Source organism: Tachyglossus aculeatus, chromosome X1 (assembly GCF_015852505.1).
Source record: "Tachyglossus aculeatus isolate mTacAcu1 chromosome X1, mTacAcu1.pri, whole genome shotgun sequence".
NCBI lineage: Eukaryota > Metazoa > Chordata > Mammalia > Monotremata > Tachyglossidae > Tachyglossus > Tachyglossus aculeatus.
In genome coordinates, this window is record NC_052101.1 from 23,943,985 (window position 1) to 23,970,975 (window position 26,991).

Sequence of the window (26,991 nt, forward strand, 5' to 3'; positions counted from 1 at the left end):
AAGAACTACCACGGTCTGTCAACACCAAGTAAAGGAAATGAAAGCTGCCTTCTCCATCCTGCTACTAGGAACAGACAAAGGTATAATAGTCTGATTGAGAGAGCTGTGAGTAGACAGATTATTTGGCACCTTTTCATGAGATAAGAGCTGTGGGTCTTTACTTAAGTGTCTTGCTCTCTGTAGGGAGAGTGCCTGTGTTTAAATTTAAATGTATAAGATCCTCTTACATCCTCTTAGTTCAGTACAGCGAATCAGCATGGGATAGAGGATAGAGCACAAGCCTGGGGGCCAGAAGGTCATGGGTTCTAATCCTGGCTCTACCACGAGTCTGCCATGTGACCTTGGGCAAATCACTTCACTTCTCTGGGCCTCAGTTACCTCATCTATAAAATGGGAATTGAGATTGTGAGCCCCATGTAGGACAGTGACTGTGTCCAACCCACTTTGCTTATATCCACCCCAGTGCTTAGTACAGTACTTGGCACATAGTGAGCGCTTAACAAATACCACAGTTATTAATTATTATTATTATTTCTCCTGCCTCAGGAACTGAATTTTTCCCAATGCAATCAGCTATGTGCTCACCTGCTCTGACACCCAAATTTAATTGAAAATCTTAAACATGTAACCGTGAATCTTTTTAAAAATGAAATATCCTGCTGATTTAGACTGTGAGCCACATGGGGGACAGGGACTGCATCCAACGATAAACGTATCAGCGTTTAGAGCAGTGAAAGTGTTTAATAAATACCATAAAAAAGTTCTTTTCGCCTTTATGTGCAAAATAAAACATAGATACAGTTGGCAATACCGTGTCCAAAAGTGAACTCCTTATCTTCCCACCCAAATTTTGTACTCCTTCTGTTTTTTCCATCACTGTAGACAACTCCACTATCCTCCCTCTCTCACAAGGCCGTTCTCTTGGCATTATCCTCAATTCATCGCTCTCATTCCACCACATATTCAATCTGTCACCAAATCCTGTCAGTTCTGTGATTGCAACATTGCTAAAATCTGCCCTTCCCTCTCCATCCAAACTGCTATCATGCTGATCCAAGCACTTATCCTATCTCCTTTTGACTACTGCATCTGCACTGACATCCCAGCCTCCTGTCTCTCCCTCTAATCCATACTTCACTTTGCTACATGGATCATTTATCAACAAAAATGTTCAGTCCATGTCTCCTCATTCCTCAAGAACCTCCACCTGCTGCTCATCCACCTCCACATCAAACAGAAACTCCTTACCATTGGTTTTAAAGCACTCAACCAGATTGCCCCATCCTCACTAACCTCCTACTACAGCCCAGCCTGCATACTCTGCTCTGGTCGTGCCAGCTTACTCACTGTTTCCAGATCTCATCTATCTTACCACTGGCCCTTTTCCCACATCCTCCCCCTAGTCTGGAACTCCTTCCTGCTCCATAAATGCCAGACCACCACTCTCTCCACCTTCAAAGCATTGTTTCCTTCACATCTTCTCCAAGAGCCTTCCCTAATACAGCCCTCTTTTCCCTGGCTCACTCTCCCTTCTGTGTCATCTATGCATTTTGATCTGTGACCTTTGGACATTTGATATTCACCCCAACCCCAAAGGACTTGTGTATATATATTTATATTACATATTATAAATTGCTTATTTGTTCATTAATATATCTGTCCCCCCCTCTAGACGGTAAGCTCGTTATGGGCAGGGAATGTGCCCACTAATTCTGTTGTCTTGTACTCTCCCAAGAGCTTAGTACAGTGCGCATAGTAAGCACTCAATAGACATGATTGATTGATTGAACTGAGCGATCTGGTGTGCAAAACTGCTATCTCAGTTGAAAGGTGATTAGAATGAAATTGTGAAGATATTTTAAAGGCACTTTCCTAATAAAACCAAGGCCATATGGAAATTGCTTCTTTCTAGATCAGATTCTGTCCTATTCTACCTGGAATTGTCATGTTTCCAAGTACTGAGAACCAAGCACTGTTCTAAGTTCTGGACCTGTAACAAAGGTGGAGATTTTGAGTTTTAATAATCTCCTGCAAATGTAGTGCTTTTTACCCTCATTCTCCAAGAACATTTCAACAGAGGAAATTGTATTTGTCTTGGAAGGAAATAATTCATGATGGAAATAATCCTTCCATAGTGATCTGCAGACTGCCATAGAGAGGACTTGATTTTATATAGACTGAAAACTGTAACACTTATTTTGTCTAGGATATCTCCACATTTTGGGGGGAAATAAATTCAAGTAGTGAAGCCTGGGAATAAAAGAGAAGAAATATCAATGGCTAATAAATAGCTAACGTGAGGGATGGCGGGGAAGGGGGTGCAATGGCATAGTGTCAGAAATTGTCTGATAGGAGATGAAGAATGAAAAGGCAACTGAGATTTCTGAGTAAGATTTGAAAAGCTGCCTAGGTCTCGTTCAGAAACGGAGAAATGTTTATCTCAAGTTATGCTAAACATTTGCAGTTGGTATGGGTACCTGGAGCTGGATTCTAGGGATCTGTTTTGTTTACCAAGGTAGAAACACTGCACGGGTTTACCTTGCTCCTTCCCTCTATGCTGCAAGCTCCTTGAGGGCAGGGATCATGTCTGCCGATTCTGTCGTTTTGTACTCTTCCAAGCATTTTTAGTATAGTGCTTTGCACACAGTAAACAGTCAATAAATACTGCTAATTGATTGAGAGAGGCAGTCAAATATCTGTCATCGAAGTCACATGGTGCCATGAAATCTAAACTGGTTCTGTCAATGTGACAAGTATTGAGTGCTTACTGTGTGCAGAGCACTATACTAAGTGTTTGGGAGAATACAATACAACAAAGCCAGCAGATACATTCCCTGCCCACAAGGAGCTTACAGTCTAGAAGAGCTTGCATGACTTTGCCTCATATTCTTGGGGAAGACAATAGCTATCTCTTCATCTATAATCATAGCCCACTCTTCTTGGTGGCAGTTTCTTGGGTCAAACATCTGCCCGCTATTCTCATAATGGTCCCTGCCCACATCCACCAGGCATTATTCTCCAGATAGTAATGCTGAGGGCTTCTGGTTGTCATTTTGCAGGCAAGGAAAAAACAAAGTGAAGGGAAAAAGGTTGACTGGTTTGTGATCGGTTCTCTTTTATTACATATGGGTTTGGAGGTAACTGAGAAGGTATAAGGAGGCCTGGAATGGAAAGGATGTTGAAATGGAGTGTTAGTGGAGTAGGGCAGAACCTGTGCAGTATATTTTATATTTCTTAATCATTATGGCATTAATCAAGGGCTTACTATGTACTAAGCCCTAGGGTAGACACAAGGTTTTTTTAAATCAGGCATAATCCCTATCCTACAAAGGTCGCATAATCTATGTAATCCCCATTTTGTAAATGAGGAAACCAAGGCTCAGAGAGCTTATGTGTTACCCAAGGTGACATGGTTTTTTTTTTCTCAAATTTGCTAACCCTGCGGAGCATATCCATTGGAAAAATGAAAGGAAATATTTTTGAATTTTGAATTCAAGTGTACTCTGTCCAGCTCAGGGACTTCTTATCAAAAGAGCCATTAAGGGATTTTCCAGACTTAATTGAAATGAAGAAATGAAAAGAATGAGGCAGCAAAGCAAATGGGTGAAGTTTGCTGCCTACCCATCTTTGCCTAAGTTAGTTGGGAAATGGAAGTGCAAGAAAAACTCTCCCTAAGAAACCTGTGGTGGGTAGAATCATTTGCAAGGCTTTCACCAGGACCTTTTGAAGATTTCAGATCCTGTTCCTCTAAGAAGAAAGTTTCTTTATTCCAAACCATTTTAGAAGGAAACTTTTTGTCATTATATTTTATCTCTGGAAATTGTCATATGTGTGTTCAATTGCTTTCTTAACATCAGATTTAAGAATTCCGATACGGAGTGATATGTTAGTCAACCATTAATTCATTGAAGGTCTGATGAAAGCAACTTTAACACAGCCATTTACTCTGGCAGGATCAGGGGCCAAGAGTAAAAGTCCTCTTGATGTGTTAAATTATGGATAAACACAAGTTTGAAAAGTTTGCGATTCAACTACAAATAAATGTTGGTAACTGGCAGTGCTTTTGGTTTACAAATAGTTTCTGTCAAACAAGCAGTTAGATGATAAATTTAAACACAACCGACTTCCTGAGCGTTTGAAAGCACTTTCATAGCAATGCTCTGATGCTGCAAGAACAAAGCAGAATAATAATTCAGCCTTTGAATATAAATAAGCCCTAAACTGAGATGAACTGTGTTTGCTTCAGATCATGTATCCTGCTACTCGACTCCTGATCTTTTGGAGATTTTCTGTGGGCTTCACCACATCCTGCCTCACTCCATACTACCGTAAACTCCTCTCTAAGCTGTAAGCTCCTCGAAGGCGGGGATCATGTCTACTGATTCTGTTATATTGTACTCTACCAAGCACTTAGTATGGTGCTCTGCAGACAGTAAGTGTTCAATAAATACCATTGATTGATGGATTCCCACAGTCGTTCCACTCTACCTCTTCTGGTTTTTTAATCCTCGCTTCCCCATTTCTGCTTTGATCAATCAATCAATTGTATTTCTTGAGCGCTTACTGTGTGCAGAGCACTGTACTAAGTGCTTGGGAAGTACAAGTTGGCAACATATAGAGACAGTCCCTACAAAACAGTGGGCTCACAGTGTAGAAGGGGGAGACAAAGAACAAAACCAAACATATTAACAAAATAAAATAAATAGAATAGATATGTACAAGTAAAATAAATAAATAGAGTAATAAATATGTACAAACATATATACATATATATAGGTGCTGTGGGGAAGGGAAAGAGGTAGGACGGGGGATGGAGAGAGGGACGAGGGGGAGAGGAAGGAGGGGGCTCAGTCTGGGAAGGCCTCCTGGAGGAGGTGAGCTCTCAGTAGGGCCTTGGAGGGAGGAAGAGAGCTAGCTTGGCGGATGTTGGGAGGGAGGGCATTCCAGGCCAGGGGGATGACGTGGGCCGGGGGTCGATGGTGGGACAGGCAAGAACGAGGCACGGTGAGGAGATTAGTGGCAGAGGAGCGGAGGGTGCGGGCTGGGCTGTAGAAGGAGAGAAGGGAGGTGAGGTAGGAGGGGGCGAGGTGATGGAGAGCCTTGAACCTTCTCGGCTCACAAAAGCCGTGACTGGAAAAGTTGTCATCTTTGTCTGAATTTACTGTGTGTCTACTAAGTGTAAAAGCACTGAGGAAATTTAGAAGAGAAGTCAAAGATAGAACCAATGTCATTCCTCTCTGTTTCCACCCTCTGAGTGGACCCAGACTGGGCTGGCCTGACTGGGAGGAACTCTGTCCCAGAGGGATTTCTCCACAAGGATGGACTCTCTCCATTTACCTTAGGGAGATCTTCATTCATTCATTCATTCATTCAGTTGTATTTATTGAGTGCTTACTGTGTGCAGGGCACTGTACTAAGTGCTTGGAAAGTACAATTCAGCAACAGAGACAATCCCTATCCATAACAGGCTCACAGTCTAGAAGGGGGAGACAGACAGCAAAACAAGTAAACAGGCATCAATGGCATCCAAATAAATAAATAGAATATAGATATATACTAATCATTAATACAATAAATGGAATTATAAATATGTACATATATACACACATGTGCTGTGGGGCGGGGCCAGGGCGAGAGCAGAGAAAGCAAGTGGAAGCAATGGGGAAGGAAGGGGAAGAGGAGGAAAAGGGGGGAAAATATCTGCCCTGCCTGGTATTGTTTTTTTAATGATATTTGCTTAGCACTGACAATGTGTCAAAAATTGTTATAAGCGCTGGGGCAGATACAGATGAGAAGCAGCGTGGCTCAGTGGAATGAGCACGGGCTTTGGAGTCAGAGGTCATGGGTTCAAATCCCAGCTCCACCAATTGTCAGCTGTGTGACTTTGGGCAAGTCACTTAACTTCTCTGTGCCTCAGTTACCTCATCTGGAAAATGGGGATTAAGACTGTGAACCCCCGGTGGGACAACCTGATCACCTTGTAACCCCCCCCCCCCAGTGCTTAGAACAGTGCTTTGCACATAGTAAGTGCTTAATAAATGCCATCATTATTATACAAGCTTTGACACCTGTCTTTTGTTTTGTTGTCTGTCTCCTCCCTTCTAGACTGTGAGCCCGTTGTTGGGTAGGGACTGTCTCTATGTGTTGCTGACTTGTACTTCCCAAGTGCTTAGTACAGTGCTCTGCACACAGTAAGCACTCAATAAATATGATTGAATGAATGAATGAATGAAAGTGAATTAGGTTAGACATAGCCCTTGTCATGCCTGGGGCTCCCTTGGGTCCGCCCCATTCATCCCTCTATATTAGGGTTAGGCAGTGAGAACTGAATTCCCTGGAGGTGTTCTACCTTTTCCTAGGCTTGGTGATATGACAGGTAACATATATAATAGGCCATACTTCTTAATAACAATGATGTTAAGTGTTTAGAGAAGCAGCGTGGCTCAGTGGAAAGAGCCCGGGCTTTGGAGTCAGAGGTCATGGGTTCAAATCACAGCTCCGACAGTTGTCAGCTATGTGACTTTGGGCAAGTCACTTAACTTCTCTGGGCCTCAGTTCCCTCATCTGTAAAATGGGGATGAAGACTGTGAGCCCCTCGTGGGACAACCTGATCACCTTGTAATCCCCAGCGCTTAGAACGGTGCTTTGCACATAGTAAGCACTTAATAAATGCCATTATTATTATTTAAGTGCCAGGCACTATACTAAGCACTGGGGCAGATACAAGATAATCAAGTCGGGTACAGCCCCTGTTTCACATGATATTCACAAGCTAAGGGGGAGAGAGAACTGGTATTCAGTTCCCATTTTATGGATGAGGAAACTGAGGCACAGAGAAGCTAAGTGAATTGCTCCAACAGGCAAGGAGTGGAGTCAGGATTAGAACCCAAGTTCTCTGGGTCCCAGGCCTGTGCTCTTTCCACTGGACCATGCTGCCTGGCCCCAGGCTTGTGCTCTTTCCACTAGACCTCATTATTTGGTCTGCAGAGCCTCATGGCAGTAGAGATGGAGTGAGCCATCAAGGAAGAGAATAGAAGTCATTATTATTATTATTAATCATATTTATTGAGTTCTTACTATGTGCAAAGCACTATATTAAGTAATTGGGACAGTACAGTGTAACATCAGACACATTCCCTTCCCACAACAGATCTCACAGTCAAGAGGATAAGCTCACAGTCTAGAGGACTGAGTCCTTCTTTATGACTGCCTGCATTTTCCATGGGCAAATCTTACACTTCACCCCCTCTTTTGGCTTTCAAACCAGAATCAAATATTAAAGCTTGAAGCACAGTTCAGTACCACTGGAAGTCTATTAAAGTTGCTAAGTAGAAAATGGGATATAAAGTCATGGTAATGTTGATAAAACTGCAAAAATAATTTTACTAACTCAGTCCATTATTATTGAGTGCCCACATGGCTGTGTACCAGGCATTGTTTAAATATTTGGCAACCACCAAGCCTCATCACAGTGCACTGGGATATGCAGGAATAAAATGAGAACAGAGGCTGCCCATGCTGTCTCTCTCTGATGAGCCAACAAAAATAAAATACAGATGAATAATGAATAGTGAATAATGTTATTTCCAGTTGTTTCACCAGGTTACTATTAGAAAATCAGCTCAGACGTAAGTCACTTGACCACTGGTGACTGATCTATAAATATGAAGCTCAATTGCTAAACAAGCTTAACTATTTTTTATGGTATTAGTTAAATGCTTACTATGTGTCAGGCACTGTACTAAATGCTGGGGTAGTTACAAGCTAATCAGGTTGGGCAGAGTCCATGTCCCACACGGGGTTTACTGTCTTAATCCCCATTTTACAGATGAGGTAACTGAGGTCCAGAAGTGGGGAGGTCCCAAGGTCACAGAGGAGACAAGCGGCAGAGTTGGGATTAGAACCCAGATCCTTCTGACTCTGTACTCTATCTACTAGGTCACACTGTGTTATGGACCCACTTAGAGGTACTGTGGACTACCCATGTGGTCTTAAGCCTCTACTGATTGTGCCCTGGACCTCTCCATGAGACATCTTCCCGACACCTGCCACCTCACAGTCACCGAAGGGGTCCCTCGATGCCCTCCTCTACTGAGATCACCCCACCAGCTCTCCTCTGCTTCACTAAGGTGCCCCCATCCCAGCCCACCTCACACTACCCCAGTGAAACAGAGAAAAGCAGTCATGGCCTGGTGCCACCTTCATAAAACCTCAGAAAGATTGCAGCAGCTGCAACTGGATGGTCTATGTAAGCCTCAGTTGTGACGGGGGACTCTAAGCTGTGAGAAGACTGAAATTCTGGTTCCCTATACCCAGAACCCTACTGTTTTTTTGTTTTTGTCTTTAAATAATTAATAACAATTATGATATCCATTAAGTGCTCACTATGTCCCAAGCACTGTTCTAAGCACTAGGGTAGATACATATTAATCAGGTCAGATAGAGTCCCTGTCCCATATAGGCTCACCATCTAAGAGGGAGAGCAGGTATTGAATCCCCATGTTACAGTTGAGGAAACTGAGGCACAGGGAAGTTGTGACTTGCCCAAGGTCACATAACAGGAAAATGGCAGTCAGAATTAAAACCCAGGGCTTCTGATTCCCAGACAGATGCTCTTTCCACCAGGTCACACTGCTTCCCTATGTAGATGTTTATGTTGTCTGACGGTTTTGTTTCATCTCCCCTTTTATCTCTGTCTCCAGGCCCCTCTCCACTTTATTAAAATTTAGATTGTGAGTCTCCCAAGGGGCAAGGACATGTCTAATTCTCAGCAGTGCATTTTTCCCAGTGCTTAGTACAATGCTCTGCACACAGTAATCACCTTAAATAAAACTACTTCTACTACTACTAGGCAGTGCAGTGAAGACATAACCAGTTTCTACTAGTCCTACTACTACTACTACTACTACTACTACTACTACTACTACCACTACTACTACTACTACTACTACCAACAAGCAGTGTAAGAAGAACTCACCAGCTGGGGGAGTCAAAATGTAAGTGTAAATCAGGCATTAAGAATTTACTGAACTGCCTAGGAAGCCACTTTAAACCATTTCTGCCTGAACAATCTTGCCTGTTTGTGTTTAATTTGATAGGTCTCTGTTAGGCTGAGCTCTGGCCAACTCTTTCTTGTTTACTTCTGTAAGCACTGCAGATAATGGCCCTTACCTGGCTGTTGAATCTCATGCATTTTTAATGATACATTTTTATGCACTTTAACGATCCTTTGGATTTAGAGTGGAAAGAATTTCAACTGGAAACCAACTGGACAATTTTACTGTCCACTTGACATTGGCATCATAACAGTAATCTGGAGGACTTTCATTTTCTGGCTAGTGTTACCCATTGCATTCTAATACTCAGGAATTAGCCTGCCAAGCCCAGAACCAACAAAGAACTCTAAAGCCAACTCTTTGTATTTGAAAAAAAGAAAAAGTTAGAAAATTTAGAAAGTCAAATTCTTATTACATATGTCCCTGGGGTTCTGACTTATACTGGATCAGGAACACACTGAGACATTCCGATTCTTGAGAAATGACAGAATGAAAGATATCTTGGCTACTGCAGAATAAGCATCAGGCATTGTTCTTGACACATAATTGAAAGTTTTCTCAGGCTGGGGTGGAAATAAAGTATTGTCAATTTCCATTTCCCAGATATTTAATTATTTTTTTGTTCCCCAAGTACCCCAACCTGAGTACAAGATTTAAATAATGGCTGACCAAACAGAAGGAAAATCACCTAAAGGTTCTAAAACGTTCTAGTTATAATTATAACTGCTATTGGCATCAAATCAATGCTCACTGCAACTCAGCTTCCCTGGGCAGCACATGTAAGGAAAATGGGCTACTCAAGCAGATTTTGCCTGTGATAATGCAAGGAAGAAGGACAGAGAAATGCTATTAAGATATTGTATAATAGAGGACAACCTCAAATAACATGGCATATCTGTGAACTGCTGTGAAACAGTAGCTGGAAGATCAGCCAGGTTGGAAACACTTAAGAATGGAGAGACTTAGGAAAGATTAGTTCAGACAGATTTGAAAATAGTGAGTGCAATAACAGGGAGAAGGATTACCTTTGTGTGTATGGAATGTGGAAGGTTTGGGTGTCTTGTTTTGACATTTCCAGATCAGCTTTCATACATGAGTAAAATCTCACTATTAGTAGCACCAATTTTGAACCCAGTAAAAATAGCTAGGTGTGCAGCATGGCGTAGCAGGAAGCAGAATTGCCTAGTGGATAGAGCACGGGCCTGGGAATCAGAAGGACCTGGCTTCTAACCTCAGTTCCACCACTTATCTACTGAGTGACCTTGGTCAAGTCATTTCACTTCTCTGGGCCTCATTTCCCTCATCTGTTAAACGAGGCTTAAGGCTATAGCTTTGCACATAGTAAGCACTTAATAAATGCCATTATTATTATTATAAGCTCTATATGGGACGGGCACTCTATCCAGCCTGATCATCTTCTATCTACCCCAGCACTTAGAACAGTGCCTGGCACATCGTAAGTGCCTAAAAAATATCATTATTATTATTATTATTATTATTATTATGAAATGATCAGAGTTGTCAGAGCTTGGAGGAGCTAAGGGATATATATCTGGCATTTGGTTTTGAAGATGATGCGGTGAAATTTTTCTTGGTATGGAGGGTGACTGATTATTTTAGAGAGTGACTGATAATCCCTCTTATACTCTGTGCATGTAAAGATTCCCCCTTGTAGACTGCTGATTTTGTTGCACCCAGTCCTTGGAATTGTTTTCTTTTCTTCCCCGTTAGGTCCCAATCTTTCAGAAAGCCTCCTTTCTGAGAGTTATCCCATTTCTAATCCTGTGTGGCGGGCTGAACTGTCTTCTAGCTGTTGGCAAGCAACTATTCATGCCACTTGAGGCTTTGCTTCATTATGTCTTTACAACATTCTCTCTGTCCATGCTATTTATGGTTACCTTATGTCACCTTACTATAAAGCAGCTGTTACATATCCTGCTGTTGTTCATTCTCCTCACAAGTCTCACCCAGAAAAGGTGTGATAGGAAGAACATACAGTGCTGGTATAGTGACTCTTTATAGTACTGATTCTTTCCAAGGTCTCTTTATCTATGACCAGGCCTTGCCATTTGTTGTTTATTCTGACACTTTGGGGCATTGAAGAAACTGCTCTATAAATCAGAGGTGGTGACTCTAGTAGACCCAGGACTCCCAGCTATAAAGAATATTGGAGACTACAGTTTGTCTATAAGCCTTCAGTTTGATCAACCAGTGGTATTTAAGTGCTTAGTGTTGTGCAGAGCATTGTACTAAGGGCTAGGGAGAGTACAATCCAATCGAGTTGGTAGACACAATCCCTGCCTTCAAGAGGCTTACAGTCTACTGGGCTTATTGTGGAAGCCTTCTTCATTTGGTTTTCTTCTCTTTCTCGTTGCATATTTGGGGACTGTGTTACAAAATTTATTGCAAGAGGAGGTACTTGGCTGGGTAGGTTTGCCAGGTGTGCCACTGTTTCATACTCTTCATCTTCCTCAGACTAAGTGTCATTCCCTAGCCTTGCCCAATTCTTCGAAGTGGTTCCAAATCATCCACATCTTTTCTTGAGAGTGTTTCCCCAGCACAGTTGTCAACAGAACTAGTGGACAGTGGCCTGGTGGATTAAGCATGGACTTGGGAATTTGAAGGATCTGAGCTCTAATCCTGGTTCTGTGACTTGTCTGCTGTGTAATCTTGGGCATCTTCCTTTGCTTCTCTATACTTCAGTTACCTCACCTGTAAAATGGGTATTAAGACTGTGAGCCCCATGTGGGACATGGACTGTATCCAACATTATTAGCTTAGTGCTTACTACAATACCTGGCATGTAGTAAGCACTTAAAACAAATACCATACAAAAATAATGAAATTCAAGGAATTTCAGTGATGCTCTGAACCACTTGAGTTGAAAACCTTTCTCCAGAGGATTTGATTCATACTCTGTCCCTAACTCCTGGTTAACTTGTTGTGTCCTACATAAAACAGACTAAACAAGATGGCATATATCACACAGTCCTGCTTTATTTGGTGTTGGAGAAAAAAATCAGAAAAGACCCCTCCATATTTGATATGGTCTGTCATATCATTATAATCTCAAAAACTTGGTACATTTTTGAACGCAACAACACTTTTATAGTGGTTGGCAGAATATGGGTCTGCTGATGATGTTAAATTATTTTGTCAGGTCTAAAAACCTGATGTGGAGTTCTTGTTGATGGTCTCTTATCTTCTCCTGTCTGATCTTTGTAAGGTAAAAGAGGGAATGGGTTCACTCTGTCACCTAACCTTGTCTCTCTCCCGTCATACTACTTTGGAGAAAAAGAAAAAAAAAAAAAAAGAAGGGAAAGGCACTTTCAGGAAGCTTTACCAGAGGAAAGGCAGGAGGCTTAGTGGAGAGAGACACACAAGGGCAGAGAAACAGACAGAAAGACAAGAGTGAAAGAGAGAGAGGTGGAGGTTATCTCAGGTGACTGGAGAAGATCTAATAGTTGACAGAATGTCCCAGAAAACCCAGTGATAGGCATTAATCTTAATTTAGCTAGAATTTGAACTGTTATCCACATGAGTCAGTTAATCTTCTTCAGCGCAGCTACACACAAGCAACATCTGTTGGGTACCAAGATTCCAAAGCTTCCACCTCCCTTTAACCTGCCCACCCCCCATGCCAGCTTAGCCCCGCAATTTCCCCTCTGCCCCCTCACACTCTCCCAGTGGATTCTTTCCTATAATATCGTCACTTGTTTCTGAATGTATTTGGACTCTATATGTGAAGATATAGAGCTGATATGCTTCTTCCATGAATCAGTGTTAGCTGGCGTTTTGAAGAGCAGGCAAAACAAAAACACAAGGCCATTTAGAAGGCTTTTAGACTCAAGGGCTTGGCAAAGATGTTGCAGAAAACATTATACAAAATAAACTATGAAATATAGAAGGAATGCTTGAAAAGTCATGAACATGTCTCCAAACAAATTGGTGATTTATAGAGATTACAGTTTAATAGCTACAAGATTTTCTTTAACTTTGATTTTTTTTAATAGAAATCACAGTTACAGTGTGTGCTCCCTTGGTGGTTTTACATTTGAAGGGATTTTCTGGAAATAAGAGTTTTTGTTTTGGGGTGGGTTTTTTTGGTAAAGTAAGCAAATATAGATTTTTCTCCCCCATCCACTTGAAAAACAATACTCCCTTGCCAAGTAATCTTAGAGTCCTGACGCAGGCTGCATCTGAGAAATACTCCATTTGGAGAGCCTGGCTTTTTTCCCAGTGGAGCGGCTGCTAAGGCACATACAACTCAAAGCATATTTTTTGGTGATTTAGGGAGTGACTTTTCTACAAGATCCTAAATGGCCAAAAATAAAAGCATTAGACCAAGCTGCCTTTCATGCTACCTGGGCAGGAGAAAGGAGGAAGGCAGATGCTTTGTAGCTATATGTCATCCTGGCCAAGAATAAAGCCACCTAAATCTGAGATCCGGGAAAAAAAAATCTTCTGTCAGTCCTGGCCTGCAAGAAAGAGACCTATGTCGCAACAAATCCTTTGTTGATGGAACACAAGGAGCTGAATCTGCACAAGGGATGCAAACAAAGAGGGAGAGAAGGAAATCAACAGATTATTAAAGAGTAATACACTTTTGGGAAGTATGAATGTGTAAGAACAGCCCTTGTTCTTCGGTACCATGCAATGCAATGAGATAGCATTAATAGTACTGTTTTCTTAGAAGACAAAAGTCGAGGGGCTTAGTTTGCAGCATTAAGGAAGCAGTTGCTAACAAAACTGAAATCGAATCCCATCTCTGCCACTTGTCTCCCGTGTGACCTTGGTCAAATCACTTAACTTTTTGGTGCCTCAGTTACCTCATCCGTAAAATGGGGATTAAGACTGTGAGCCCCATTTTAAGACTGTTTGCCCCATGTGGGACACGGACTGTATCCTACCTGATTACCTTATATCTACCCCAGCTCTTAGTACAATGACTGGTACGTAATGAGCAGTTAACAAATACCAAAAAACTCCAAACCAAAACCAAATCAAAACAAAACAAAACTGAAAGTTCTTTTCCAAGACTTTGGTAGCCACTATTTCATAAGGTGACGGCACCTTTGGTGGCCCCCAAATCTGCAAGGATTTAACTTCTCCCAGAGAAGATATTGGAATGTGTAGCTCTCGGAACCAGCTTGGTGTGTCACCAAGCAGAAGCCAGATCTGATGCTACATCATGTCCAGGTAGGTAGGGAATATTACTTGAAAGGCAGCAGGTAAAGATGGTTCCTTAAAATAAACACTCACTACTAGTCTGGCAGAGAATAAGCACAGCTCAAATTTGATTTCTTTTTTTGGTCTCTAAAATCACTGGCAATTTAATTTGAGGTTTTTGGGGGGTGTTGAGGGTATGGTCTACTCTCTGTAGCTCTTGCCAGAACAAGAAGAATTGGACAGGTCAGTGGTGGAAGAGCTTGAAAAGGAAAATCACCACTAGGAAGTAGGAGTTTTTCAGGAGCTCAATTTTTCTAGATGGACCTGATTCAAGAATGGCAGCCAAGCGGCGAACAATTACCCTGTCTTTACTCAGAAATCTGCTCTTGAAGGACCTAACTTTAGAAAGGCAGCTCAAGGAGACCCTTAGGCAGAGAAAGGTGAACCAGAACCCACGACCCTGGAACACGGACAAGAAAATCACCAGAGGTCTACTCCGGGCTCAGTGAAGTAGAACATATCATCACAGATTTTGGTATGGACTGTGCCTCTGAAATTAAAGTTGACTTACAGTTCATTCTCAGACTCTTTCTCTGAGGCAAAGTCATAAAAAAGCAGAAGCTTAAAAAACAGATGAAATGGGCAGGAAAGCATTGTTCTGCCCGGGCTTAATAATGATAATAATCAATCAATCGTATTTATAATAGCATAATAGCATAATAGATAATAGCATTTATTAAGCACTTACTTTGTGCAAAGCACTATTCTAAGCTCTGGGGAGGTTACAAGGTGATCAGGTTGCCCCACAGGGGGCTCACAGTCTTTTACAGATGAGGTAACTGAGGCCCAGAGAAGTTAAGTGACTTGCCCAAAGTCACACAGCTGACAATTGGTGGAGCCAGGATTTGAACCCATGACCTCTGATTCCAAAGCGTGTGCTCTTTCCACTGAGCCATGCTGCTTCTCTGCTTCTAAAAGACTCTGAGGAGTGGAACAGTGTCTACCAGGAACAGCTATTGAAAAGACTCCTGAAGATCAAATAGGAGGGAAAGAGAAGGAGAAGGAGAAGCAGCATGGCTTAGGGGATCAAGCATGGGGCTGGGAGTCAGAAAGACCTGGGTTCTAATACTGGCTCCACCACGGGAGAAGCAGCATGGCTCAGTGGAAAGAGCCCAGGCTTGGGAGACAGAGGTCATGGGTTCTAATCCTGGCTCTGCCACATGTCTGCTGTGTGACCTTGGGCAAGTCACTTAACTTCGCTGTGCTTCAGTTACCTCATCTGTAAAATGGGGATTAAGACTGTGAACCCCACGTGGGACAATATGATCACCTTGTATCCCCCAGCAGTTAGAACAATGCTTTGCACATAGTAAGCGCTTAACAAAATGCCATTGTTATTATTATTTGTCTGCTGTCTGATTTTGGTCAAGTTACTTAACTTCTCTGTGCCTCAGCTCCCTTAACTGTAAAATGAGGACTAAGACTGTGTGAGCCCCATGTGGGACAGGGATGTGTCCAACCTGATTCACTTGTATCTACCCCAGTGCTTAGTACAGTGCCTGGCACATAGTAAGTGCTTAACAAGTACCATTAAAAAAAGGAGGAGGAGGAGGAGGAAGAGGTAGTAACTGACCAGCCGTTGGGATGCCTAGATCCCAGGCTCAGCTCTGAGATTGTTCTCTGGCCTCGTCACAAGCAAAAAGTCACTGGTGCAGTTCTGTGGTCAATCTGTAGTTTGGGAGTGGTGCGAACGGCATCAAACAGGCTCTAGTGTAAGTGCCAGCTGGATGCCGTTGTTGGGTGGAGATACACATAGGGAGTGATTTGAAGACAGACACCACTGCGTGGGAGAGAAAGGAGTTGGCAAGCAGCATTGATCATTGGATGGGGTTGCCTGGCTCCAGAGCTCTTCCTCTGGTGGTGGTGACCACCCAGGACAACTCCCTCCAGGGAACACAAGGCCTGGACCGTTGGCCCGACAACAGATGGAGAGGGCAAGTGTGTTTGCAGTAGTCCTCTTTATAGCTTAAAGGGGAAGCAGGATTAGGGTTCCCATTCCCCATATCTGCTTCCTTACTTCAAAAACACCCTGAGGTTTTCACCTACTTCTTGAAAATAAACCAGGATTATTAATTGGGAATACTCGGGAATGTCTTCTTTCTTTGTTCTGATAATTTGGTCCTGAAGGAGTTTAAAGGGAGTGGAAAGAGGTGGTATTTGGTGGCTGTGCTTGGGGCATTTCATTTGACCTTGGATATCAGGAGTATATGTCCAGAGGCATAAATGGTTTTGTTCTGCTTAGTAGGAGAGAACTCTATCAAAGCTAGAATGTGCAACTCTGTTGTCACCTCCAGGTCTCTCCCTACTTTCCCTTGTCCCCATGAAGAGTTTATAACTTATATTGCTTAGTCTGGAACTGTTTGAGGTCACCTGAAAATCTGTAATCTCTGGGTCCCGTAGGATACTCTCAATAGGATTTAGCACCCAAATCACTCTTCTGGATCTAGAATTCCTGGAAAGCTGAGATCTGGACAGACTTCTGCTGATTAACCACCAAGACCCATCTTCAGAGCTCGGCACTCAGAAGATATTCATTAAATACTGCTGGCGATTAAATCCTTCTGATGAAAACTCTGGGGATGATTGAAAAAATGCCCCAATTTAACACTATTGGTGAACTTTCATGGTGGAGCTGCTACAGCTTAGGACACCTGACTTTGTACAGCATAGCAAAGTGCTCTGTCTCCCTTTCCCTTTTATCAGTAGTAGGTTTAAAGATGTGGGTGGTAGAGCTGCTTTGATTGCTTCCTTCTCTGCTGTATCTACTTAAAGGAAAGTTGCTTGTAAAAGATTTTCTTCAAGTTACTTTGAAGTCCCTCCAGACTGTAAGCTCACTGTGGGCAGGGCATGTATCTGTTTATTGAGAAGCAGTGTGGCTCAGTGGAAAGAGTGTGGGCTTTGGAGTCAGAGGTCATGGGGTTCAAATCCCGGCTCTGCCAATTCTCAGCTGTGTGACTTTGGGCAAGTCACTTAACTTCTCTGGGCCTCAGTTATCTCATCTTTAAAATGGGGATGAAGACTGTGAGCCCCCTGTGGGACAACCTGATCACTTTGTAACCTCCCCAGTGCTTAGAACAGTGCTTTGCACATAGTAAGTGCTTAATAAATGCCACTATTATTATTATTTATTGTTATATTGTACTCTCCCAAGTGCTTAGTACAGTGCTCTGCAACCGGTAAGCACCAATAAATACAACTGACTGACTGATTCTAGACTGTAAGCTCATTGTGGGCTGGGATCATGTCTACCAACTCTGTTGTACTCTCCCAAGCACTTAGTATAATGCTCTGCACACAAATGAGCACTCAGTAAATACCACTGATGATGTTAAGGTTTATCACTCACAGGTACCTCTGCAGAAACAGAGCACACCAACAGCAATGTTGTTTCCTTTGTTTTCTAAGGCTCTCCTATCCTGATTCTATCTCTCAGGGCTTCCAGTTTAATGGAAAGTATCACAGTTTAGTGGAAAGACCATGGGTCTGGAAGCCAGAGAACCTGGATTTTAACCCCAGCTCTGCCACACTTGTCCACTGCGAGCCCTTGGGCAAATCACTTAACTTCCCTGTGCCTCAGTTTTCTCATCTGGAAAGAGGGATTCAATACCTGTCCTTCCTCCTACTTAGACTCCGAGACCCATGCGAAACATGGATTGTGTCTGATCTCATTATTTTGTATCTATCCCAGTGTTTAATACAGTGCTTGGACCATAGTAAGCACTTATGAAATGCCACAATTATTGTTATTATAGATTTCGTCCTGCAGCTTTAATTTGGTCCTCCTGCTTTGTCCCCTAAAGTGAATGTTTCCTGTGGCTGATTATACTCCACCTACAAAAAAGAGTGCTCAACATACTCTGGAACTTCTCCAGAGGAGTTTCTCCCATCTCTTTCTTGGTCAAAAATCAATTTATTTCTTTGCTTTTTCTTGTTTTCCTTTGTTTTTAAGCCAATCTTGCAGTGAATAAAGGAGGCCAAAGAGTTTTCACCCCTGTAAATTCTGTTTCTTCTTTCTGGTTACTAAGACAAAATGAATGTATGGTATCAGCACCCAGAAGAAACCAAATCCTAGAGAGGGGAGAACTGTTTGCAGTTTAAGACTAGTCAACCATAGAAAACTTGTACTGTTGTTGGTGTTGGCCTTTGGAATCAGGCTCTCCATGAGCTGGAAAATCCTTCAGATGCTAACCTGCCGATGTTCTTTATGTTGTTTACTTTTTTATTTTAATTGCTAGGCACTGTTAATACCAGAGAAGTTTTATATTCTAAAATCTGCACCAAACCAGTCCACATGGCCTCAAGCCAGAGACAACTGTAGCCGAGCCAGAACTAGGCAGGACTCTAAAAGTCAGTAAATCTTCCAAGGATTCAATAATGCTCTGGCAAGAGAAAGAATATCCGCTTACTGTTATAAGACCCATATGTGAGGAACTGGTGGCACCGAGAAGTCACTTCAGCCTGGATACATAACTGCTGAGGAAGAGAAGGGACCAAATGTGTGAGAGCAGAGAAGAAAGAGGGAATGTGAAGAGAAAAAATTGGGCAGAGCATTCAGAGAACCTAAATGCCATTATTATTATTATTATTATTATTCTGGCTCCACGACTTTTCTGCTGTCTGACTTTGGTCAAGTTTTTTAACTTCTCTGTGCCTCAGGTCCCTCATCTGTAAAATGAGGATTAAGACTGTGAGCCTTATGTGGGACATGGATTATGTCCAAACTGATTAGCTTGTAGCTAACCCAGAACTTAGTACAGTGCCCAGAACATAGTAAGCATTTAACTAATACCACCAAAAAAAATTAAAAAATAAAAAATAAAGGAAAATGGGTGGCTCACAAGTAAAGCTGCCTAGCCTCTGAAATGTAGCTATATGGAAGAGTTGTTTAGGTCAAATAGAACAGCTTCCTCCTTATCTGTTCTTAGCTATGCTCATTCCTCAATAGTGAAATTGATGAAAAGAGTTTAGCATCCGTATTTTAGCTGCATGCTCACATATTAACAAGTTATGTTATTCACTGAGTGCTTACTATGTTTTACACACTGTGCTAAGCCCGGAGGTGGATACGAAATAAATAATTCAGACCTGTCGCACAAGGAGCTCATAAGTTAATTGGGAGAAAACAGAAAAGAAAACTAGGTACAGGCAACAGGAGAATTTAAGAGAGAAGAATCAATGACTCCTGGCAAAGATGGGAAAAAAACAGATAAATAGCCCTTGGAAGGGGTAAGTCCTGATGCCAATTGTAGCTGTGTGACCTTGGGCAAGTCACTTAACTTCTCTGGGCCTCAGTTACCTCATCTGTAAAATGGGGGTGAAGACTGTGAGCCCCCAGTGGGACAACCTGATCACCTTGTATCCCCCCAGTGCTTAGAACAGTGCTTTGCACATAGTAAGCGCTTAACAAATGCTATTATTATTATTATTATTATTATTATTATTATTATTATGTTCCTCACTACTCCAGGCCAAAGTACTTGCTTCAAAACTTCCAAAGCCTCCCAATGTTTTTAAGTGCTGAAGCCAGTCTCCAGTCCCTGGGGCAGGAATCTGCCATTTTGCAGTAAGTGAAGGGTCAGCAGAGGGAGGACGTTGGAGGCCCCAAACCGCCCCCAGCAGTCACTGAGGCTGGCTTTGTCAATGGAAACTCCATTTTTGCAGGTCCTGGCAGATGCCAGCCTCTGGCTCCTCCCACCTAGAGGCTTTCCTCAAGCTCATGTTTGGGAGGGCGATCTAATGAGTCATTATTTGCACTGGTAACTAAACCTGATTAGCAGCAGACTCCAAACTCCAGAAAAGGTGAGTGTGTAATATCTTTAGATATTCCTAGGACTGGAAGAATCACTAGAGCATCCTGCCCATTTCCATGCCTTCAGGCAGGAATGCACAGAAACCATCTTGGACAAATGAGCCTGTATCTACATTTTAAACATCTCCAGAGGACATAATTACACAATCTCATGGATCTCACATCCTTAGTTATGACAGCCAACATGACTATCAAATAGATGCAATCATATCCCCCAAGCAGAAGAAGACCTTTCTCATTCCTCCGTGTTCCTTTGAGCATCCATCTGAATGCCACGCAAATATAGTGAGGATTCCTATCCATTTCTAACTCCGAGTGACAAACAGTGACTCAGTTAAGTGATGAGAAACTGGGCAGATGTGTTAAATGATGAGAAGCTGGGCAGATGTGCAGATGCTAAAGAGCACATGCACGGCCCTTTGGAGATTTTTGTTTATGTCGTGTCTTCTCCAAGGTATTTGAAAATAACTTAAATATTTTTATAATAATCATCTGAAGCTGCATATTCTGAATAAAGCCATTGCCCCGGGGCTGGAAAGGAGTTTATCTGCACACAATTTTAACTCCCCACAGCTACTTCTGTCTTTTGGCCACCAATTCACCCTTGCCCAAGACTAGGGCAGTAGGAACAGATCTGAGGGTAAGCACCCCGGCACCTTTTTCGGGACAAATTAGATGCCGAGCCCAGGTACCCAGAGGGCCCTTGATTAGTCAAAGTCGGTCACTGGCGATGGCCTTTAGCAGTAGGTAGTATTTAGTACCCACTGGTGTAATGCAGTGTGTTAATCACTTAGGAAAGTGCACAGGGTGTTTACAGGGCGAGACAAGTAAAAATAGTTACAACTAGAGTAATGAAAATGAATGATTGCACATCCAATTGAATAAAAATGTTCACATAAGTGCAGAGGGTGGGTATAAAACAGAATATATGTGAAACCAAGAACATATGTTGCCCAAAGCATATTCTCCCATGAGTGTGAAAAATGAAAAATATTAACATGAGGCCTTGGCCTGTTGGGGGGGGGAAAATGAGAGAAGGCTTGAGGGAATAACCTAGCCATGAACTGGGCCAGAAGATAGAGAGGTGTTCCCATCTTTACAGATGGATCCTGGGTGCTGGAAAGATCTCTTCAATCCTAAATACGATTGACTGATATCCCAACCACATATGTATTACATACTACCTCGTCCAAAGGGCCATACCCAAATAACAGACTACGATTTAGATAACACCCTTCCTGGCACCCAAGAAGATCTAAAGATTGTTTTGTGGGCATTTGTATTCTGTCAAGCCCGATCAGAAAACTTCATTTTCTCCAGAACTGGGTGGGCATTTCTAGTATTTTTATTTTTAAATGTCTGGCCTCCCCCAGGCTCGGCGGGCTTGTGCTGCTGAGTTCTGTGTCTCGGGAGAGACCCCAGTGTCTACAGGGACTTGGGAGGGGAATGGAACAGCTCTGAACCCAGAGATGGAATCCAGCGACAGAACCGGGGGCTGGGGGCCCACATGACAACTACAGAGGTTCTGCCAACTCCACAGAAATCCTTCTATTTGGGTCCTTCTGATACCACAACAATCATAAGTTTTGTATTGGGGTGGGGAAAAAGGGGGTTGGTTGGTAGTCCTTCAGTCTGTCAGTGGGAAGAAAAAGACTCCCAGAGCCACTGTTTGTAGCCCATGAGAAGCCCTGCCCCTCCCCACCCCCTTACTAAAGACACTTGAAATTCTCTGGGCATTTCATGTGACTGCTAACATGTGGATATTTAGGCTTAATAAAACAAACTGCGTGCTCCTATTTCTTTAAAGTTTACTTTTATGTACAAAACTTTTGAAAGAACAAATCAGCAGCATCTGCTTCAAGCTGTTAAAATGTTTCTGCCAGAAAAGGCATTTTGTGTTGGTGCGATTACGTATCTTGTGCTATTGTTTCTTTTGAATTATGCTTCTGTTTTCATATTGGTTTAAAGGATTCCTATAAAGATGTATTTTCAGAAACCTTCCTTGCTTTGAAAGGGCCTATTTCGTAAACGACCTGGCTGCATCTTGTCGTTTAGAATGTAGTGGCATGAAAAATAATAACAATAATCATAATAATAATTGTTGAGCATTTATAATGTGCCAAGCAATGTTCTAAGCACTGGTGTAGGTACAAGTTAATTAGGGTGGACACAGTCCATGTTCCACATGGGGCTTACAGTCTTAAGTAGGAGGGAGAAGACGTATTGAATCCACATTTTACAGGTGAGGAAACTGAAGCCCAAAGTGAGGTGACTTATCCAACTTCACATAGCAAGCAAGTGGCAGAGCAGGATTAGAACACAGGTCTTCTGACTCTAGGCCTTTGCTTTTTCCACTAGCCCACATTGCTTGTCTCTATTGTCTGTGGTATGAATGACAAATTATGCATGTATGAGATGACCAGTACTGATAATGCTTTTAAATTCATATTGTAGTTCACCTTTACAACACATTGGTTTTAACTTTACAATGTCAGTCTGTTTTATGGAAGTAGGTCCAGGGGTACAGAAGTGCATGGGAATCAGAGACAGAGATAATTTTAAAAGCCTCAAAAGAGGAGAACATTTAAAAAAGACAACCAGGGCTTGGGAGGCAGTGGGAAAGGCTAGAGAACACTGTTCCTTTGAAAAAACTGGTTCCGACTTTTGATTTAAGATGCAGTTTTCCAGAACTAATTGTGTTGCACGTCCGAAGTCAGTCTGTAAAGGAACTCTTAAAGCAAGCAGGCTCTTATTAGCTGCTCTGTAGATAATATAGCCTTTTTTGTTCTGGCAGAAAGATTCTGAGTAGTTTCTTCTTCAGCAATAACTGGAAGTGTAGTCTAAATTTTTCAAAACTACCAAAAATTTCCCATGACAATTTCTGAAAAAGTTAGAAGAGATCTTTTGTCATACGTAGTAGTAGCATAGCTGGAATATTTCTAAAATGGAGAGGTAGCCCAACTTTACAGATCTGATGAGGGAATTATCCACTGTGCAAAAACTGGAAAACAATTATTTGTGAATCATAGTTCCTACTTGGGGGAAGGCAGAGAAGACATTTGACTTTGGTGAGAGAGATGGTGATGAGGTTTTAAGACTGTTTTCACTAAGGCCACTATCTATCTTCCTTTTCTTAGTACTGGTAAGGAAAACATATGCTGTTTGCAGAGTGCCTACATTAATCAAAGCTTTCCAGTCTGGGAGGTGGCATTTTCATATTAGGATTTGTTTCAGTTTCTACTCCAGGAAGCAAATTTAGGAATCCATGTGTGAGTTAATTCCTAACTTAGATGACTAAAATAAACTACTATAAAACCATACCACCCAAGATGAAATTCAAGCTTTTAATGAAGACAGAATAGTCTTCAGATATAAGCTGAAAACTAGCACCTAAGAGAGTTCTCCACATACAATGGAGTTTAGCTACAACAATGCATTATTTGCAGGACTCCAATACTGCTGTGCTCTGCCAATTGCGTTACTGATGCCTAAGGGAGACTTAATTATTGTTCTTTGGGGAATGTAATGGTACTCATTTGTGTTTCAGATACAGTGAGTCTGTAAATTCTTCTGAAGAAAGGCAAGAGCAAAGTCGCTCCTGGTGATATTTTCACGGGGACTACACTTAGAAGCAGGGTGGTCTAATGGAAAGCACACAGACCGGGGTGCTAATCGCAGCTCCATTACGAGTCTGCTGGGCAACCTTGGGCAAGTCGATCAACTTCTCTGTGCCTCAGTTTCCTTATCTGCAAAATGGGATTCAATACCTGTTCTCCCTCCTACTTCAGCCTATCAGCCTCCTGCGGGTCAGGGACTGTGTCCAACCTTGAGTATCTGCAATCTACTTCAGTGCTTAGTACAGTGCTTGGCACATAGTAAGAACTTTACAAACACCACAATCATTATTATTATTATTATTATACTTACTAATTCTAGTTTGTAGGTAACTAATAAAGAGATGCCATTACATTGTTTTACTGACGTTTCATTTTGGATCTTCTCTGTTAATGGTCAGCCTCCTCACATCTGGCCATAGGAACACATGGAGAAGGAAAAACTAGTGTTCAGACATGCCATCCTTAAAAGGGAAGATAAACTTTTTTTCTTCTACTTTTGATTATTTTCTGAGAAACAAACACAACCATGCAGATAAAGTGCTATGTGCGTAAAAATCAGTCACTAATAGTGCAGGCATGTATCCTCCTTATTGGTGGTATCAGGATGCAGATGAGTCAAGCAATGTGTGGCATTACATTCTTGGAGAATTCATCTTTGAAGTACGACTTGTATGTCTCAGATTCTCTAGGAAAGTTCTTTCTGACTTCACCCCTGTTCATACTAAACATCAATCTGCAGCCAAGTCCCAGGATTGCCAAATCCCAACTTGATTTACACATTTCAATTCAAGGACCAACACTTCAGTGAAATAGTGTAAAGTTAACTATCCCAGAGACTTGTAAGTCAAGCCAATGTTGGGAGGGGGAGACCTGTTAAATCACGTCCAATTTAAAGGAGACTAATGAAAGTATTTACTTTAAGTGGCTCAGCAGTGTATTGGATGTTTAGTTAGCTTGGAACAAGCCAGAGGCTTAACATCTGAGGTGGGTCCCATAAGTTTCCCAAACTATTAAAGGTCCAGCTCTGTTGTTTCTCTCTTTCACTCTTGATTCTAGCCTGGTTCTGCCAGAAACAACTTCACTGTATTCATCATGTTCCATGCTGTGCATGAAGTTGGCACTCCATAAAGGTTTTCTCTATTGCAGTTATCATCAGGCATACTGGTAATTGCACAGGTGCAAAATTAATTGCAAACACACACACACACACACACACACACACACACTTGTGGAAAAGGTCTATAGTTTAGGGTAGTCTAATGTTATTCTCCCTACTTCCCCTTCTTCCCCATCCATTTCAAATCCAGCAGTTTTAATGTTATTTCAGCCCAATACTAAGGGTATTCTTAATGCTTATATATAGGACAACAGTCTTAAATAGGTTATCTTCGGAGAATGATTTTATTTGTGTTTTCCTGACAGTCTCCGTCAACGTCAAGAGCAAATAATGAACTGAAGCTTTTGGCCCATCATTTCCCTGCTGCTCCCTTTTTCCTCTCAACTCTTTCTCTAAGCTTGCAGGTAAAGAGGGAATGGGGAAATAAATGGCCAGTGAACAAAGTGAAAGTGAAGGGCAAGAACACTAGCCCCTATCTCCCATCCCTCATGCAGAGAGGAACTCAACCATTTCTCCCATGGCATTTCTAGATGCCACTGGCTTCTCAATAGGATGGGAAATTTCCTCATTTAGGGCCAGACCAACTGCCGGGACAAACATCATTGCCCCTGTGAGGAGCCTTAGGATAGACAGGTCAACGTAAAAGGGAGCGGGAGAAATGGAAAGGAGGGTTTAGTCAGGGAAGGCCTCTTGGAGGAGATGTACCTTCAATGACTTTGAAGGCAAGGGAGAGTAATTGTCGGTCACACATTGGTCTTTTCTGTCACATGAGGGAAGTAGTATGTCCTACTGGAAAGCATTGGCCCAGGAGTCAGAGAACCTAGGCTCTAATCCCGGCTCTTCCACTTGTCTTTTATATGATCTTGGTCAAGTCTCTTAACTTTTCTTTACCTCAGTTCCCTCATCTGTAAAATGGAGATTTAATCCTCCTCCCTCCTACTTAGACTGTGAGCCCTATGTGGGACCTGGTTATCTTGTATCTACCCCAGGACTTACTATAGTGCTTTTGGCACATAGTAAGCACTTTAAAAGTATTGTAATAAGAATACGAGCACACTAACACCTATGCTCCAACTTCATGGTGAAATCTTCTAATACGAAGGAAATTGTAGGTTCCTTTAGGGCAGACGTCTTGTCTACCAACTTTATTCTATTTTACTTTTCCAACCACTTAATACGGTGTTCTGCATACAAAAAGTGCTCAATAAATACTGTTGATTGATTGACAAACTAAATACATATCTCTAATTAAGAGAGCAGATAGTTTTAGACTGTGAGCCCACTGTTGGGTAGGGACTGTCTCTATGTGATGCCAATTTGTACTTCCCAAGCGCTTAGTACAGTGCTCTGCACATAGTAAGCACTCAATAAATACGATTGATTGATTGATTGATTGATTTTATCTGAACTTGTGATGGCTCCATGAAATACTCTTTATCAATGTACCCTATTTCTGGGAGAAAAAAGACGATGGTGCTCTCATATATTTTCTGTGATTCTTTCCACAGTGACTTTTCTCCCTACCCTCCCTTCCCTGCCTGCCCTGCACCAAGGCAAGGCTCAACAGGAGAGAACTGGTAAAGTCCCCCTTTACCTTCCTGCACAGGTTCAGTACACCCACTCTTCAGCTGTACACGTAGTAATAATTGGCAACTGTAGTAGGTGGTGGAGGAAGATTGGGGAAGGAGATGAGTAGTCTGGGACTGTAAAAAGTGCCCTGTGATAGAAGAAAGAGTGCAGCCCTTAACTCTCCCCTATAAATGGTATTGGCTTTATTCTTTTTTTATATAAACAAGGCCATCTAGTGGTGAACACATTCCGGAGACCCTAAACTTTGCCCTGCCAGAGGATTGTAGATTCTCTGGAATCCCACTGCCTTCTGGATTTCAACTGACCCTAAGGCTTTACACTTGACTTTTCATACTGCCCAAGCCTGTGCATTTTTTTCTTTTTTAGGCTTTCTTCATCCAATCCTTTCTTTTGGGGACCCTTTTTGTCACTTCCCATGCTGTCCAACTCTGTAGAGGGGGCAGGGATTTTCTATTTAAAGATGACTCAATCGTCCTTCATTCCTGAGTGGATAACTCAGCATCTCACTTATCACTTTATCAGTTTTTCAATCCTTTAACACCACAACTGCCATTCCCTCTTCCTCGCTGATGG